The following is a 15,253-nucleotide window of genomic DNA, read 5'->3' as shown; positions in this document are numbered from 1 at the left end:
ACTTCCCAGCTCTATCACTCACTTAATCTTGCTCTCCTTTTGGCATTGGTTCACTCCAGAGAAGCCCCTTGCTTTCCCCACTCTTCCCCTGTGCAATGGTGGCGGGACTGACCCTGGACACAGTGGACAGACGACTCCATTCACTTTCTCCTGTACAAGCCAGCCTCAATGGAGACGCAATGGAGGGGCTCAGTCAGTGACCACTAAATCTCCAAGCTCAACAGGAGCTTGGGGGGGGGTCTAATCCAGCTAAGCCTGTAGCACTGTGACACTCAAATCTCGGGCATGACCCACTGTTGTAACCGACACCAATGGAAAGTCATTAGCTGGACGTACTCAAGGTCATGGTGCAGACGTTAGACTGGCTAATTCTAATGGTCAACATAAGCTAGCTAGGGGAAGTTCCTTCTCAATATTAACTGTAAATGCTCCCCTCGCAATCCTTCTTAACCTTAATTTCAACAAATAGCAAAATAGTTGATCAAATCACTATGACATATGAAGTAAAAATTGCATGTGCCCATTTATAGCTACTGTATTCCAAGGTGCATTGAAGCTGTTCTGGCCCAACACCCTATTAGACATGCTCTGGAACTTTGGTAACTACAAAATATCTTTTAAACCTCCCGCTTTGGGCTGGATGTGTCAATGTGTAGTTCATACTTTGTGCATAATCTATGAGCAGAATTACTGTTTTACCTCAATTAGCCACATACAAAAGTACCAGAGAATCTCTAAAACCATGTTTGGCTGTTACCTGTACGTCCCCAATATTGACCAATATTGATGAGGCGCTGCTCATTGGATGGTGACAATCACCAGCAGGGGCTTCAGTGTAATACCTCAACAACTATACGAAATCTAACTTAATAGAAACTGTAAAGTGTATTCTTTTTTTAACAGTCAATTCCCTAGCACTGCAGATATCAGTGACACAGACCAAATAGTCATAATGAGTCCACTCACCTCAGAGCTAGCTTCTAGCCGTCTATCATGTGGCCCTCTGGGGCCAGGGACCTCAACCTCAGGAATAGGAGTGTGGTTCCTGTCTCCGGGGGGCAATCCCATGCTTTATCTCACTGGCGCCACTGATGTTCCTGTATCACATTATACCACGTTGAATCACCAGAGATAAGGGAAGATGGAGGGTAAGAATCCTGTTAACAAAGACAGAGATGGATAAGTCACGATGGCAAATTCATGAAGAATGCGCATTTACGATTTTTGCCCCAATAAGTGAGGCAGTAGGCATCCTGCTGGCATCAGAATGTATAGAAATGTAGCATATTCAATGCTGACACAATCACTTCTTGGTACGGAAGTTGCTGCTACCTCAGGCTATAATGTTTTCACAGCTGATACATTTCCATCACGTCCAAGATAGACAGGTTGAGGAACCATTGCACAAGGATATGGAAATGCCATCTTTTAACAGTGGTTTGCAATTTATCTTTGAAGATTTAATTTCCTCCTCTTTGTGCTTTCTTAGGCAAAGAAGTGACATAGCCTGCAGCATCAGTCAGCTCATTTAATTTAACACCATACTGCTCAGCTGATCAATATCTTCTATACATTTCCTGTTTAAGTAAAGTCAATACAAAAACATTACATAACCTATACCATCTGTAAGCTAATTGGGAAACATGACCAGCACACCTTGCCTCAGCCTGAACATGTCAACAGAGTATGAGCCTTCTGGATTTAGACCATTGCGGGGGGGAGGAAACCACAACAACAACCTATGGGTACCCTTTGAACACGAAGCTCGTGTATCTCTCTACCAGTAACTAATGCCCAACAGTCTTCTGCCACGTCAATAAACTAAAGGGTGATACCACCATCCGTCTCCAATCTGAAGCATGTAATTAAAAACTAAAAAGGTTCACCCTTGTCATGACAAGTCAAGACCTTTGACCAGGAACCCAACTTACAAGACACAGGAGCTAGCTGGCATGTGGCCTTCTGGCTGACAATAAAAGACCCCCAAAAAAAAAAAAAAAAAAAAAAAAATATGTGGTCCACAGTTCGCAACCTTTATGCTCTCCAAGTCTAGTTTGACATCTGGCCTTTTATTAAACTCCTGAATGTTGCTTTGCCTCGCTTCATACGTTTCCCGTGAGAAACATCCGGAAGACAATACCACTAATTTACTTCTTTTTTTTTACCAGCTTTTTGTATATCTGAAAGGGGTAGGGGGTAGAAAACATGGAAAAACAAAGGCCACCTAAAGACTTACACTGAGTGTACAAACATTAGGAACACCTGCTCTTTACATGACAGACTGGCCACGTGAATACAGATGAAAGCTATCATCCCTTATTGGTGTCGCATGTTAAATCCACTTTTAAAAAAAAATATATATTTCACCTTTATTTAACCAAGTGGGCCAGTTGAGAACAAGTTCTCATTTACAACTGCAACCTGGCCAAGATAAAGCAAAGCAACACAAACAACAACACAGTTACACATGGAATAAACAAACATAGTCAATAACACAATAGGGGAAAAAATCTATATACAGTGTGTGCAAATGAGGTAAGATAAGGGAGGTAAGGCAATAAATAGGCCATGGTGGCGAAGTAATTACAATTTAGCAATTAAACACTGGAGTGATAGATGTACAGAAGATGAATGTGCAAGTAGAGATACTGGGGTGCAAAGGAGAGAAAAAAAATAACAATATGGGGATGAGGTAGTTGGATGGGCTATTTACAGATGGGCTATGTACAGGTGCAATGATCTATGAGCTGCTCTGACAGCTGATGCTTAAAGTTAGTTAGGGAGATATGAGACTCCAGCTTCAGTGATTTTTGCAATTAGTTCCAGTCATTGGCAGCAGAGAACTGGAAGGAAAGACGGCCAAAGGAGAAATTGGCTTTGGGGGTGACCAGTGACCAATATACCTGCTGGAGCACGTGCTACGGGTGGGTGCTGCTATGGTGACCAGTGAGCTGAGATAAGGAGGGGCTTTACCTAGCAAAGACTCATAGATGACATGGAGCCAGTGGGTTTGGCAACGACTATGAAGTGAGGGCCAGCCAAGGAGAGCATACAGGTCGCAGTGGTGGGTAGTATATGGGGCTTTGGTGAGAAAACGGATGGCACTGTGATAGACTGCATCCAATTTGCTGAGTAGAGTGTTGGAGGCTATTTTGTAAATTACATCGCCGAAGTCAAGGATCGGTAGGATAGTCAGTTTTACAAGGGTATGTTTGGCAGCATGAGTGAAGGAGGCTTTGTTGCAAAATAGGAAGCCGATTCTAGATCTAATTTTGGATTAGAGATGCTTAATGTGAGTCTGGAAGGAGAGTTTACAGTCTAACCAGACACTTAGGTATTTGTAGTTGTCCACATATTCTAAGTCAGAACCAGCCAGAGTAATGATACTGGGCGGGCGGGAATGTGCGGACAGCGATCGGTTGAATAGCATACATTTAATTTTACTTGCATTTAAGAGCAGTTGGAGGCCACGGATGGAGAGTTGTATGGCATTGAAGCTTGTCTGGAGGTTCAAAGAAGGGCCAGAATCAGTGTAGATGAAGGGGAGGAGACTGCTTAAAAATAAGGATTTTTAAGCCTTGAGACAATTGAGACATGAATTGTGTACGTGTGCCATTGAGGTGAATGGGCAAGACAAAATATTTAAGTGCCTTTGAATGGGGTATGGTAGTATTTTCCAGGCGCACCGGTTTGAGTGTGTCAAGAACTTCAACTCTGCTGGGTTTTTCACACAACAGTTTCCCTTGTGTATCAACAATGTTCCACCACCCAAAGGACATCCAGCCAACTTGACACATGGGCCAGCATCCCTGTGGAAGGCTTTCGACACCATGTAGAGTTCATGCCCCGACGAATTGAGGCAGGTATTCCTGATGTTTTGTACATTCAGTGTATATCCCTTTCATACTAAGACGTATTTCCCACAACTTTACCAACTTTTTTCAGTCTTCTCTTTATATCCGAAACGTATTGCTGATAGCAAAGTCATTTAGTTTATTTCCGCCTAGTAGACCTAGTAATAATTTTGGTAAAGTTCTGCCTACGGCTTAATATAATGCAGAGGCGGCATTTTTATACATTATGAGCTGTACCAGTTAACAATTATTTAAGATATAAATAGATTTGATTGATTGGCATAAAGCCCTTTTTACATCAGCAGATGTCACAAAGTGTTTATACAGAAACCCAGCTTAAAACCCCACAGAGCAAGCAATGCAGATGTAGAAGCACGGTGGCTAGGAAAAACTCCCTAGAAAGGCAAGAACCTTAAAAGAAACCTAGAGAGGAACCAGGCTCTGAGGGGTGGCCAGTCCTCTTTTGGCTGTGGCGGTGGAGATAAGAGTACATGGCCATTAAGGCTAGATAGTTCTTCATGATGTTCAAATGTTCATTGATGACCAGCAGGGTCACAGTGGTGATTATCTAGCAAGCCAGGCAACTAAAAGCAACTTTCTAGACAACAATATTTTGGTTTGGTGCTAAAAGTTAGCTTGTTAGCTATCTAGCTGGCTAGCCAGATCATATAATTACGAGAACATACAATATATATATATACACAAAAGTATGTGGACACCCCTTCAAATAAGTGGTTTCAGCTATTTCAGCCACACCCGTTGCTGACAGATATATAAAACCGAGCACACGGCCATGCAATCTCCATTGACAAACATTGGCAGTAGAATGGCCAACAAGTCCGTTTGTAAAATGTCTGCCTTGCTAGAACTGCCCTGGTAAACTTTAAAGGCTGTTCTTGTGAAGTGGAAACATCTAGGCTCAGTCGCTAAGTTGCAGGCTACACAAACTCACAGAAGCACGTAGCGCGTAAAAATTGTCTGTCCTTGGTTGCAACACTCACTACCGAGTTACAAACTGCCTCTGTAAGCAACGTCAGTACATGAACTGTTCTTTGGGAGCTTCATGAAATGGGTTTCCATCGCCGAGCAGCCACACAAGCCCACAGCCAGGTCCATACAGAAATGGTTTATCGAGATCGGTGTGGAAGAACTTAACTGGTATGCACAGAGCCCTGACCTCAACCCCATTGAACACTTTTGGGATTAATTGGAATGCCGACTGCGATCCAGGTCTAATCGACCAACATCTGTGCCAGACATCACTAATTCTCATGGCTAAATGGAAGCATGTCCTCACAACAATGTTCCAACATCTAGTGGAGAGCCTTCCCAGAAGAGTGGTGGCTGTTATGGCAGAAAGGGGGGCACCAACTCCATATTAAAACTTCTTAGGGCTGCAATCGATATGACAACGGCCAGTGAAAGTGTAGGGCGCCAAATTCAAAACAACAGAAATCTCATAATTAAAATTCCTCAAACATACATGTATGTATCTTATACCGTTTTAAAGGTAATCTTGTTGTTAATCCCACCACATTCCAATTTCAAATAGGCTTTACAGCTAAAGGACCACAAACGTTTATGTTAGGTGACCACCAACTCACAGAAAAAAACAGCAATTTTTCCAGCCAAAGAGAGGAGTCAACAGAAATCAGAAATAACATTATAAATATTCCCTTACCTTTGATGATATTCATCAGAATGCACTCCCAGGAATCCTAGTTCCACAATAAATTTTTGATTTGTTCGATAATGTCCATTATTTATGTCCAAGGAGTTACTTTTGTTAGGGAGTGAGGTACACAAATCCAAACGCTCATGCAGGTCCAGCCGAACGTCGGACGAAAACTTCAAAAAGTTATATTACAGGTCATAGAAACATTTCAAACTAAGTATAGAATCAATCTTTAGGATGTTTTTATCATAAATCTTCAATAACTTTCCAACCGGAGAATTCCATTGTCTGTAGAAAAGCCATGGAACGCAGGTCGCTTTCATGTGTAATGCACATGACCAGGACCTGGCTCTCTGCCAGACCACTGACTCAAAGAGCTCTCATCCAGCCCCACATCACAGTAGAAGCCTCATTCAAGTTTCTAAAGACTGTTGATCTAGTGGAAGCCTTAGGAAGTTCAACATAACCAATATCCCACTGTGTATTCAATAGGGGCTGGATTGAAAATCGACCAACCTCAGATTTCTCACTTCCTGTTTGGATATCTTCTCAGGTTTTTGCCTGCCATATGAGTTCTGTTATAATCACAGACATCATTCAAACAGTTTTAGAAACGTCAGAGTGTTTTCTATCCAATACTAATAATAATATGCATATACGAGCAACTGGGACTGAGGAGCAGGCTGTTTAATCTGGGCACCTTTCATCCAAACTACTCAATACTGCCCCTGCAGCCATAAGAAGTTAATGCCCATGATTTTGTAGTGAGATGTTCAATGAGCAGGTGTCCACATACTTTTGGTCATGTAGTGTATCTAACTGTTGCCAACTTTTTATTCATCATAAGAGGAAAATTAAGACATTACAAGGTAATTATTTACAAATGATTTACAAGTATAAGCAAAAAACCTTACCAGAAGCAGGCGGGTGAAAAAAGTAGAGTGAGACCAGTGACTGTATACTAGCAGGGAGAGGCTATACGGACACAACTAGTACACAAATTGACAAAGTATGTCGCACAGCGAGAGTTGAGTGGAAGCTAATGGATTCTGTCATCCTGATGAGCCCTGCTAGTTTATGCTGGGTAGCTGGAAACAGCAGCATGGCACTAGTAAAATAAAGTTGCTAATTTCGATGGGTGAGGGAGAAATAACTTGTAGTATTAGCCACCATCTGGATGTCACCGTGACATGCCAATGAGCTAACGTAATGGCAAGCCATTGTAAATGACCAGTGCAACTGTTGTATTTAGGTGCTTGCTAGCCTCTGATACTGGCGACATCTCCCAGAGTGAAGCAATATGGTCAGGCAAAGAGGCTATAGTGCTTGCCAACGTGAGTTGAATAATGACAACATTTTTCTTGTGTGACTCCAGATGTGGGATCTTAATTTGATCACTCTTGTTGCGGCGAATTTTCCTGCACTGCAGGAAATGCAAACTTGTAGTGTATTCAAGATTTTTAAAAGGCTTCTAAGTTTGTAGTTTCCACTTTAAAATGTCAGACTTGATTTGCCCAAATGAAAAATGTTTGGCCATTACTTATAATCCACATTTCCTGTCACAAACTGGCTCAATTTAAGATTCTACATCTGTACAGTGCCAGCAATAAAACACAAAAAGAGACATGCTCTAATTGAGCGAGGCGTCAAAGTGGAAACCCCGCCCGGCTTCGGTTGGGTCATTATAATTCCAAACAATGCATTCTAAAATGACTGTGGGATGAGTTTTTGCTTGTAAGCAGGAATCCGGAAGATATAATTATGGTCAGATTTGCCAAATGGAGGGCGAGGAAGAGCATTGTACGTATCTCTGTATGTAGAGTAAAGGTGGTCTAGAGGGTTTTTTCCCCCGGTTGCACATGTGACAAATCACACACACGACTAACATCTTTGCCTTTGAATTTAGGCCATTACTGTTGTCAATGTGAAGAAATGAAAGCAGTGTAGTCACTCAGGTTACCATGACAATGATCACAACAACAGGGTCAAAGTTGAATGCCTCTTGCGCTTCCCGGCAAAAAAAATGTCAATATAAAAGGTGAATGCCGACAAAGTATAATTCACATAGGATGTTTGGCACGTTGCCTGAAAAAAATTATTGGGCAATGTGTTTTTCCCAAGTTGTGGAAAAATGGCTTTCAAAACAGCCAAATGTTTACGTGGTAAATAAATACTCTGTTACTGTTTTAAAAGATAAGTTATTTTTTACAACCAAATAAAAAAATGTATGGGATGATACAGAACGGTCCTGACAACTTTTTTGTGATTTCACATGTTTTTAAGAAACTACCCCAAACAGCAAATAACTTACTCATCCTAGTTTTTTAGTATGGGGACCCAGAAAAACATGAACAAAGGTTCCAAAAATACCCAAATACATCCTTTAAAAACATCAAAGCTCTCAGTATAGTGATGCAGGTCTTTAGATGTTGTCCACATGAAATTGCGTCATTCTGAACTTTATCTGTAACGTTAAATTCCATTTTGTTGCGACTTGAGAAATACTTCTCCGTCAAATCTACAAGTAAGTGCCAAAATAAAGGAAACACTTGAGTAAATGAGGGATACAACATGCGCCGAATACAACAGGTGTAGACCTTCCCGTGAAATGCTTACTTACAAGCCCTTAACCAACAATGCAGTTTTTTTGTAGTGATGTACTGGGATGCACACACTAACCTTTGTAGCGCCTTGCGGTCGGAAGTCAGTTGTTGCCATACCAAACAGTGATGCAACCAGTGTGGATGCTCTCGATTGTGCAGCTGTACAATTCTTTGAGGATCTGAGGACCCATGCCAAATCTTTCCAGTCTGAAGCAGAATAGGCATTGTCGTGCCCTCTTCATGACTGTCTTGGTGTGTTTGGACCATAATAGTTTGTTAGAGATGTGGACACCAAGGAACTTGAAGTACTCAACCCGCTCCACTACAACCCGCCGATGTGAATGTGGGTGTGTTCGGCCCTCCTTTTCCTGTTGTCCATAATCACCTCCTTGTCTTGCTCACATAGAGGGAGAGGTTTTTGTCCTGGTACCACATTGCCAGGTCTCTGACCTCCTCCCTATAGGCTGTCTCATAGTTGTAGGTAAGTGGTTCCCAAACTTTTTATAGTCCCTTACCCCTTCAAACATTCAACCTCCAGCTGCGTACCCCCTCTAGCACCAGGGTCAGCTCACTCTCAAATGTTGTTTTTTGCCATCATTGTAATCCTGCCACACACACTATAAGATACATTCATTCTTATGTTTAATAAATGTGAGATTTCGTCACAACCCGGCTCGTGGGAAGTGACAAAGAGCTCTTATAGGACCACGGCACAAATAATAATAATCAATCCTTTTGCTCTTTCTTTAGCCACCTTACATATAAAACCTTATTTGTTCTTCCAAAATTGTGAATAACTCACCACAGGTTAATGAGAAGGGTGTGCTTGAATGCATGCACATAACTCTGCAATGTTGGGTTATATAGGAGAGTCTCAGTCTTAAATAATTTTCCACACACAGTCTGTGCCTGTATTTATTTTTCATGCTAGTGAGTGCCGAGAATCCACTCACAAATGTACGTGGTTGCAAAGGGCATCAGTGTCTTAAAAGCATGATTTGCCAAGGCAGGATACTCTGAGCGCACCCCATCCAGATATCTGTCAGTGGCTTCTGATTAAATTCAATTTTCACAGAACCGCTTGATGCAATTTCGATGAGGCTTTCTTGTTCAGATATCGGTAAGTGGATTGGACAGCTTGGAAAACAGCTTGGAAAATTCCAGAAAATTATCTCATGGCTTTAGAAGCTTCTGATAGGCTAATTGACATAATTTGAGTCAATTGGAGGTGTACCTGTGGATGTATTTCAAGGCCTACCTTCAAACTCACTGCCTCTTTGCTTGACATCATGGGAAAATCAAAAGAAATCAGCCAAGACTTCAGAAAATAATTGTAGACCTCCACAAGTCTGATTCATCCTTGGGAGCAATTTCCAAACACCTGAAGGTATCACGTTCATCTGTACAAACACATCTCTGTGTGTGGAGTAAAGTTGGTCTAGAGGGTTTTTTCCTCCAGTTGCACATGTGACATGTTGGTAGAAATGAGGTTAAATTAATTTAAAGTTTTACTGCATTAAAGTCCCTGGCCACTAGGAGCGCCGCTTCTGGGTGAGCATTCTCGTTTGCTTATGGCCTTATACAGCTCGCTGAGTGCGGTCTTAGTGCCTGCATCGGTTTGTAGTGTTAAATAGGAAATATAACATTCTGGATAAAGTTCAGAATGACAAAAAAAAAACATTTAAAATCAGGAGTTTAATGGTTGTGATAGGAGAAAACTGAGGATGGATCAACAACATTGTAGTTACTCCACAATACTAACCTAATATTACAGAGTGAAAAGAAGGAAGAATGTACAGAATAAAAATATCCAAAACATGCATCATGTTTGCAACAAGGCACTAAAGTAATACTGCACAAAATGTGGAAAAGCAATTCACTTTTTGTCCTGAATACAAAGTGTTGTATTGGATTTGCCCCAAACAACATAACACATTAACGAGTACCACTCTCCATATTTTCAAGCATAGTGGTGGCTGCATCATAGTTATTGGCCCAGTGTCGTCCGGGTTAGGGGAGGGTTTGGCTCGGTGGGCTTTTACAAGTAGGCTGTCATTGTAGATAAGAATTTGTTCTTAACTGACTTGCCTAGTTAAATAAATCAATAAATGTTATGGTTATGCTTGTAATCGTTAAGGACTGGGGAGTTTTTCAGGATTAAATAGAAACAGAAAGTGTTTTTTAATTTTAAAAAATTATACAAATGTTATTTTTTTGTGTGTAGATCATTGACACAAAATTACAATTAAATCCATTTAAATCCCACTTTGTAACAACAAAATATGTAAAAAGTCTAGGGGAGTGAATGCTCTCTGAAGGCACTAGTCATGATTACTGCATTTTCACAGGCTCTGTAACCAAAATACAGGTATCAGATATGTGTCTGTGTATGGTTGTCTGCTTTTTTCAAGGTAAATTCATTAACACTTCCATTGTTCCCTAATTTGAACTGGAAACAGCCCCCATGGTTTAACACCATCCCCACCCCTCTCAATTTGCCAGTTACCCACTGATATGTATAAAAGGTATGTATATACCTGCAAAAAAGTGGTAGATAAAAGGTTGTTTGAAAGGGAGACAAATAAACATTGCCTTGTACTTTTTACAGGTAACATATATTGTATGTCTGCTGCGGTGACCGTATTACTGCCACGCAGGCAGTAATGAGTCATGACCACAGTAAAATTCCACGTGACTATTGAGTCACAGTAATCTCCTTTTATGCACTCTGGACATGCCTTGGTAATACCCAACTTGCTAATGATCATCAGGCCCTCATGGCCTGGTACTCAGGGCTCTATTGTTCCTCTAACTACTCTGACATCAATGCAAATGCAATGGAAAATCACAAACACATCAAAAACAGTATAGTGCTTTTAAAAAACTAATCTCACAGTGATGATCAAGTTGAAGAAAGAACTTCAACAGCAGGTTGAAACTGAGTGTAAAACATTGTCGTGGTGGATGTTGTTTCAAAGCTTAACAATGAAATGGACAGAGCTTTCTAAGGTGATGATTAATTCAAAATACCCATTTTAGAGCTCATGCAAAACCCTGAAGTAAAATTACGATTGTGCTACATAGCCTACTGCATATTAACCACGGCAGAAAAACATAAAACTGATTTAAGATGTATTTGGTACATAATTGGTCTACTCTAGCCTCTACTCCAAAATTAAACAAATTATAGTAATAACCTTTGAGTGTGGACTGTATTATTATTATCATGCATACTGGATGGACTGGTTACCTTATGCTACACTCCACATTTTTTATCCATGATTCTGGGAGAGAGCCCTGGGCGAGCCCTGCTGTTGATTCATCGATTCTTCAGAGCAGCTTACAGGTAGCCTACAATTAGTGAATTTGTATTTGATTTTGAATAGCCTAGTAATAGGAAATTCTTTATATTTTCATAATTAATTAGGTGACACGTTACCTTTAGCTATACAGAATATCTCACCACCATGCATTTCCATCAACTCCTCTCTCTCCTTTATTCCTTTCTCGAGCAGACAGACAGGCTGTCAACAGTTTAGTGAAATATGTTTTGTTTGCGAAAACATGTTAATATCTATGTTCACCAACAAATGTAACTTGGTTTCCCAAATTAAGCACTGGGCAGCTGCAGGAACAGAGTTGATGAGACCATGGCAGTTGATGAGACCAAAGAGTTTGGGCGGAATATCACCTGTCGAGCAGCGAGAGCATGCTCCTCAAACAGTGGTTGATCTATAAGTGTTCCTATATTTATTTCTCAGCTGCTCATACTAAGCACAGCTCCGCTATAAAACCGAAGTAGCCTACCAGGCATCTTTGAAAAACAGACTAGAGGGAAAGCACACTGCCTCCATTCGCTATTGAGTGCATACAGATGACATGTCTTTTTTCCCCTACCCATTTGAATATGGGCCATTCTAAATCAAAACTACATTTTACATATTAGCAAAGACAAGATTCAATTCAGACCAGTGAGCTGAGATAAGACAGGGATTTACCTAACAAATACTTATAGATGACCTGGAGCCAGTGGATTTGGCGATGGATTTGTAGCGAGGGCCAGCCAAAGAGAGAATACAAGCCACAGTGGTGGGTAGTATATGGGGCTTTGGTGACAAAACGGATGGCACTACTCAGTAAATTGGATGCAGTCTGAGTAGTGTGTTGGAGGCTATTTTGTAAATGACATCGCCGTAGTCAAGGATCGGTAGGATAGTCAGTTTTACGAGGTTATATTTGGCAGCATGAGTGAAGGAGGCTTTGTTGCGAAATAGGAAGCCGATTCTAGATTTAATTTTGGATTGGAGATGCTTAATGTGAGTCTGGAAGGAGAGTTTACAGTCTAACCAGACACCTAGGTATTTGTAGTTGTCCACATATTCTAAGTCAGAACCGTCCAGAGTTGTGATTCTAGGCGGGCAGGCAGCAATCGGTTGAAGAGCATGCATTTAGTTTTACTAGCATTTAAGAGCAGTTGGAGGCCACGGAAGGAGAGTTGCATGGCATTGAAGCTCGTTTGGAGGTTTGTTAACACAGTGTCCAAGGAAGGGCCAGATGTATACAGAATGGTGTCGTCTGCGTAGAGGTGGATCAGAGAATCACCAGAAGCAAGAGCGATATCATTGATATATACAGAGAAAAGAGTAGCCCTGAGAATTGAACCATGTGGCACCCCCATAGAGACTGCCAGAGGTCCGCAACAGGCCTTCAATTTGACACACTGAACTCTGAGAAATAGTTGGTGAACCAGGCGAGGCAGTCATTTGAGAAACCAAGGCAATTGAGTCTGCTGATAAGAATGCGGTGATTGACAGAGTCGAATGCCTTTGCCAGGTTGATGAAAACGGCTGCACAGTACTGTCTTTTATCTATGGCGGTTATGATATTGTTTAGGACCTTGAGCGTGGCTGAGGTGCACCCATGACCAGCTCGGAAACCAGATTGCATAGTGGAGAAGGTACGGTGGGATTCGAAATGGTCGATGATCTGTTTGTTAACTTCAAAGACTTTAGAAAGGCAGGGCAGAATGGATATAGGTCTGTAACAGTTTGGGTCTAGAGGCTCTCCCCCTTTGAAGAGGGGGATGACCGCGGCAGCTTTCCAATCTTTGGGGATCTCAGACAATACGAAAGAGAGGTTGAACAGGCTAGCAATAGGGGTTGCAACAATTTTGGCGGATCATTTTAAAAAGAGAGTCGAGATTGTCTAGCCCAGCTGATCTGTATGGATCCAGATTTTGCAGCTCTTTCAGAACATGCGAGGAGGCCTGGAGATGCTAAACGTGTTAATTAAGTTGGTCAATTACCGTGAGACTGGCAGGCTTTTGCATGACAATAACCGGCTGATAAAATGTCATGACCACTGCAGCCCTAGTAACTTACCACATCTTCTGTCTGAAATGTACTGTCTGAAATTGGTGTACAAACCAGTTGTGGCACTTCAAACGCCCCTTCGATTGTGTAACTGGTCAAACTAAATGATAATAACTACTGCTTTGACTGCTTCTCCATGGTTGTAAAAAACCAAACGACATGAAATGTCTCGCTATCAAGTACCAGTCTCTCCATCTGGTAAACCAATTTGAGTCGCTCTCCTTCTCCATCCTACTGCCACCAACACAACTCAATTCCCCGAAGGCAATGAATGCATGATCAAGTACTCAAGCATCGCTTCTGACCTATATTCCTGCAGCAACATCAGAGACATGTGTCAAGTTGTCACTGATCCCCACCCTTTGCCATTTTAATTAATCAATACTTTAAGAGCTTCTGCCACTCTCCCTAGGCTAATATGAGATGCCATATGGCACCTTTGACTGCCACCCACATTAAGTTATGGTCATAATGCAGAGGGCCTATGACCACATATAATACATTATTACATGCCTACCATATACATACATACATACATATGCATTCTGAAAATAGATAGTCTGTGAAAACAAAAAGGGGAAAGAGAGAATGAGTCGGGCACAAGAAAGTGCAGAAGAAGTACCTTGGAAGGACAGACAGCTGGGCACAACTGCATGGCAGTCTTTGCGACTCGGCATTGACTGTGCTTCAGCGCCTTTCAATCTGGTTGAGCTAGCCCCTACCAACACATACACTGACCCACACAGGTTTCACAACCTTGTCCCATTTCTGATACACACATTCTGTCACATCCAGTTAGCCATGTGGCTTCTGCAGTGTTTACAGTCTGAAGCATGTGAAGGTGTCCATGTGAAGGTTAGTCACAACCCTGCAACTCGCATTCAAGGGTATGTTGGAGACGGCAATGAATACGTGCGCCAAGTCAACTTAATCAAATTGGTTGTTTCTGAGCAAGCAGCCATATCTGGGCTAAAATACTGTGGGGCTCAACGGTCAGACGCACATTCAAAAAACTGCTTGCCGTCCTGACACAGCTATTGTTTCTAACCGCATAGCCAAAAACTCAACTAGATTCGCTATATTTCAGATTACTATCAAATGCTTACATTTCCCACCATCTCTTACTATAACAATTGTGTCTCAACCCAGTATCAATCAAAGCACAACACTCAATACTTTTATGAATCTTGAAGATTCACAGGACATGGATAGAGAAACCAAAGCATTTTCCTTTTACTGTACCTGCTTTTTCACTGTTTTAAAAAAAACTCAAGTTGCAGTTTGTCAGTTGAAGACTTGTACTGTGACATCAGAGGTGACCTCTAAGAGCTCTGAATATGGTTTTCTACAACTACCACTGATTTATCATTGTCTGTATGTCACCCCAAATACAGAATCAGAGGGGATTTTGTCCCCGATAGGAGTGTTTATCCGATATAGCTCCCCATATTGCACTGCTGTCCCACTCCACTGGTCCCTCCACCCCTTAGGGCAGGGCACACACCTATACAAACATTCCCTTCGCTTGTACACTGTTGACCAGGGAGTAGAAGGCAGGAGAGGGGGAGGAGGGAGGGAGGGAGAAACAGTGCTCCCCTCTCACATCTGCAAGTAATAATCTATAGTATGTGAATGCTTGTGGGCTGGATTAGCAGCCCTGTTGTTTTAAAAAGCACAGTAACCCCCTTTTGCAGAGACGTGGGTATTAACGGTGGGGCAGGCGGGGGAGAAACCAGAGGCTAGTAATCT

The 15,253-nt window shown here is 41.7% G+C and overlaps 1 protein-coding gene across 2 annotated transcripts in view; it reads right to left on the bottom strand.

The window, feature by feature from the left end:
- LOC112216190 (nck-associated protein 5-like) overlaps window positions 1-15,253 on the bottom strand; it is a 114,244-nt gene that overhangs the window by 67,839 nt on the left and 31,152 nt on the right. For both annotated transcript variants that reach the window (XM_024376009.2, XM_042298115.1), the window contains exon 2: window positions 967-1,157. The gene's annotated coding sequence lies outside the window, so the exon portion shown is untranslated. The remainder of the gene's footprint in view (window positions 1-966; window positions 1,158-15,253) is intronic.

This window comes from Oncorhynchus tshawytscha, linkage group LG02, assembly GCF_018296145.1.
Source record: "Oncorhynchus tshawytscha isolate Ot180627B linkage group LG02, Otsh_v2.0, whole genome shotgun sequence".
In the NCBI taxonomy this organism is placed as follows: domain Eukaryota; kingdom Metazoa; phylum Chordata; class Actinopteri; order Salmoniformes; family Salmonidae; genus Oncorhynchus; species Oncorhynchus tshawytscha.
This window is presented reverse-complemented; position numbering and strand designations above follow the sequence as displayed.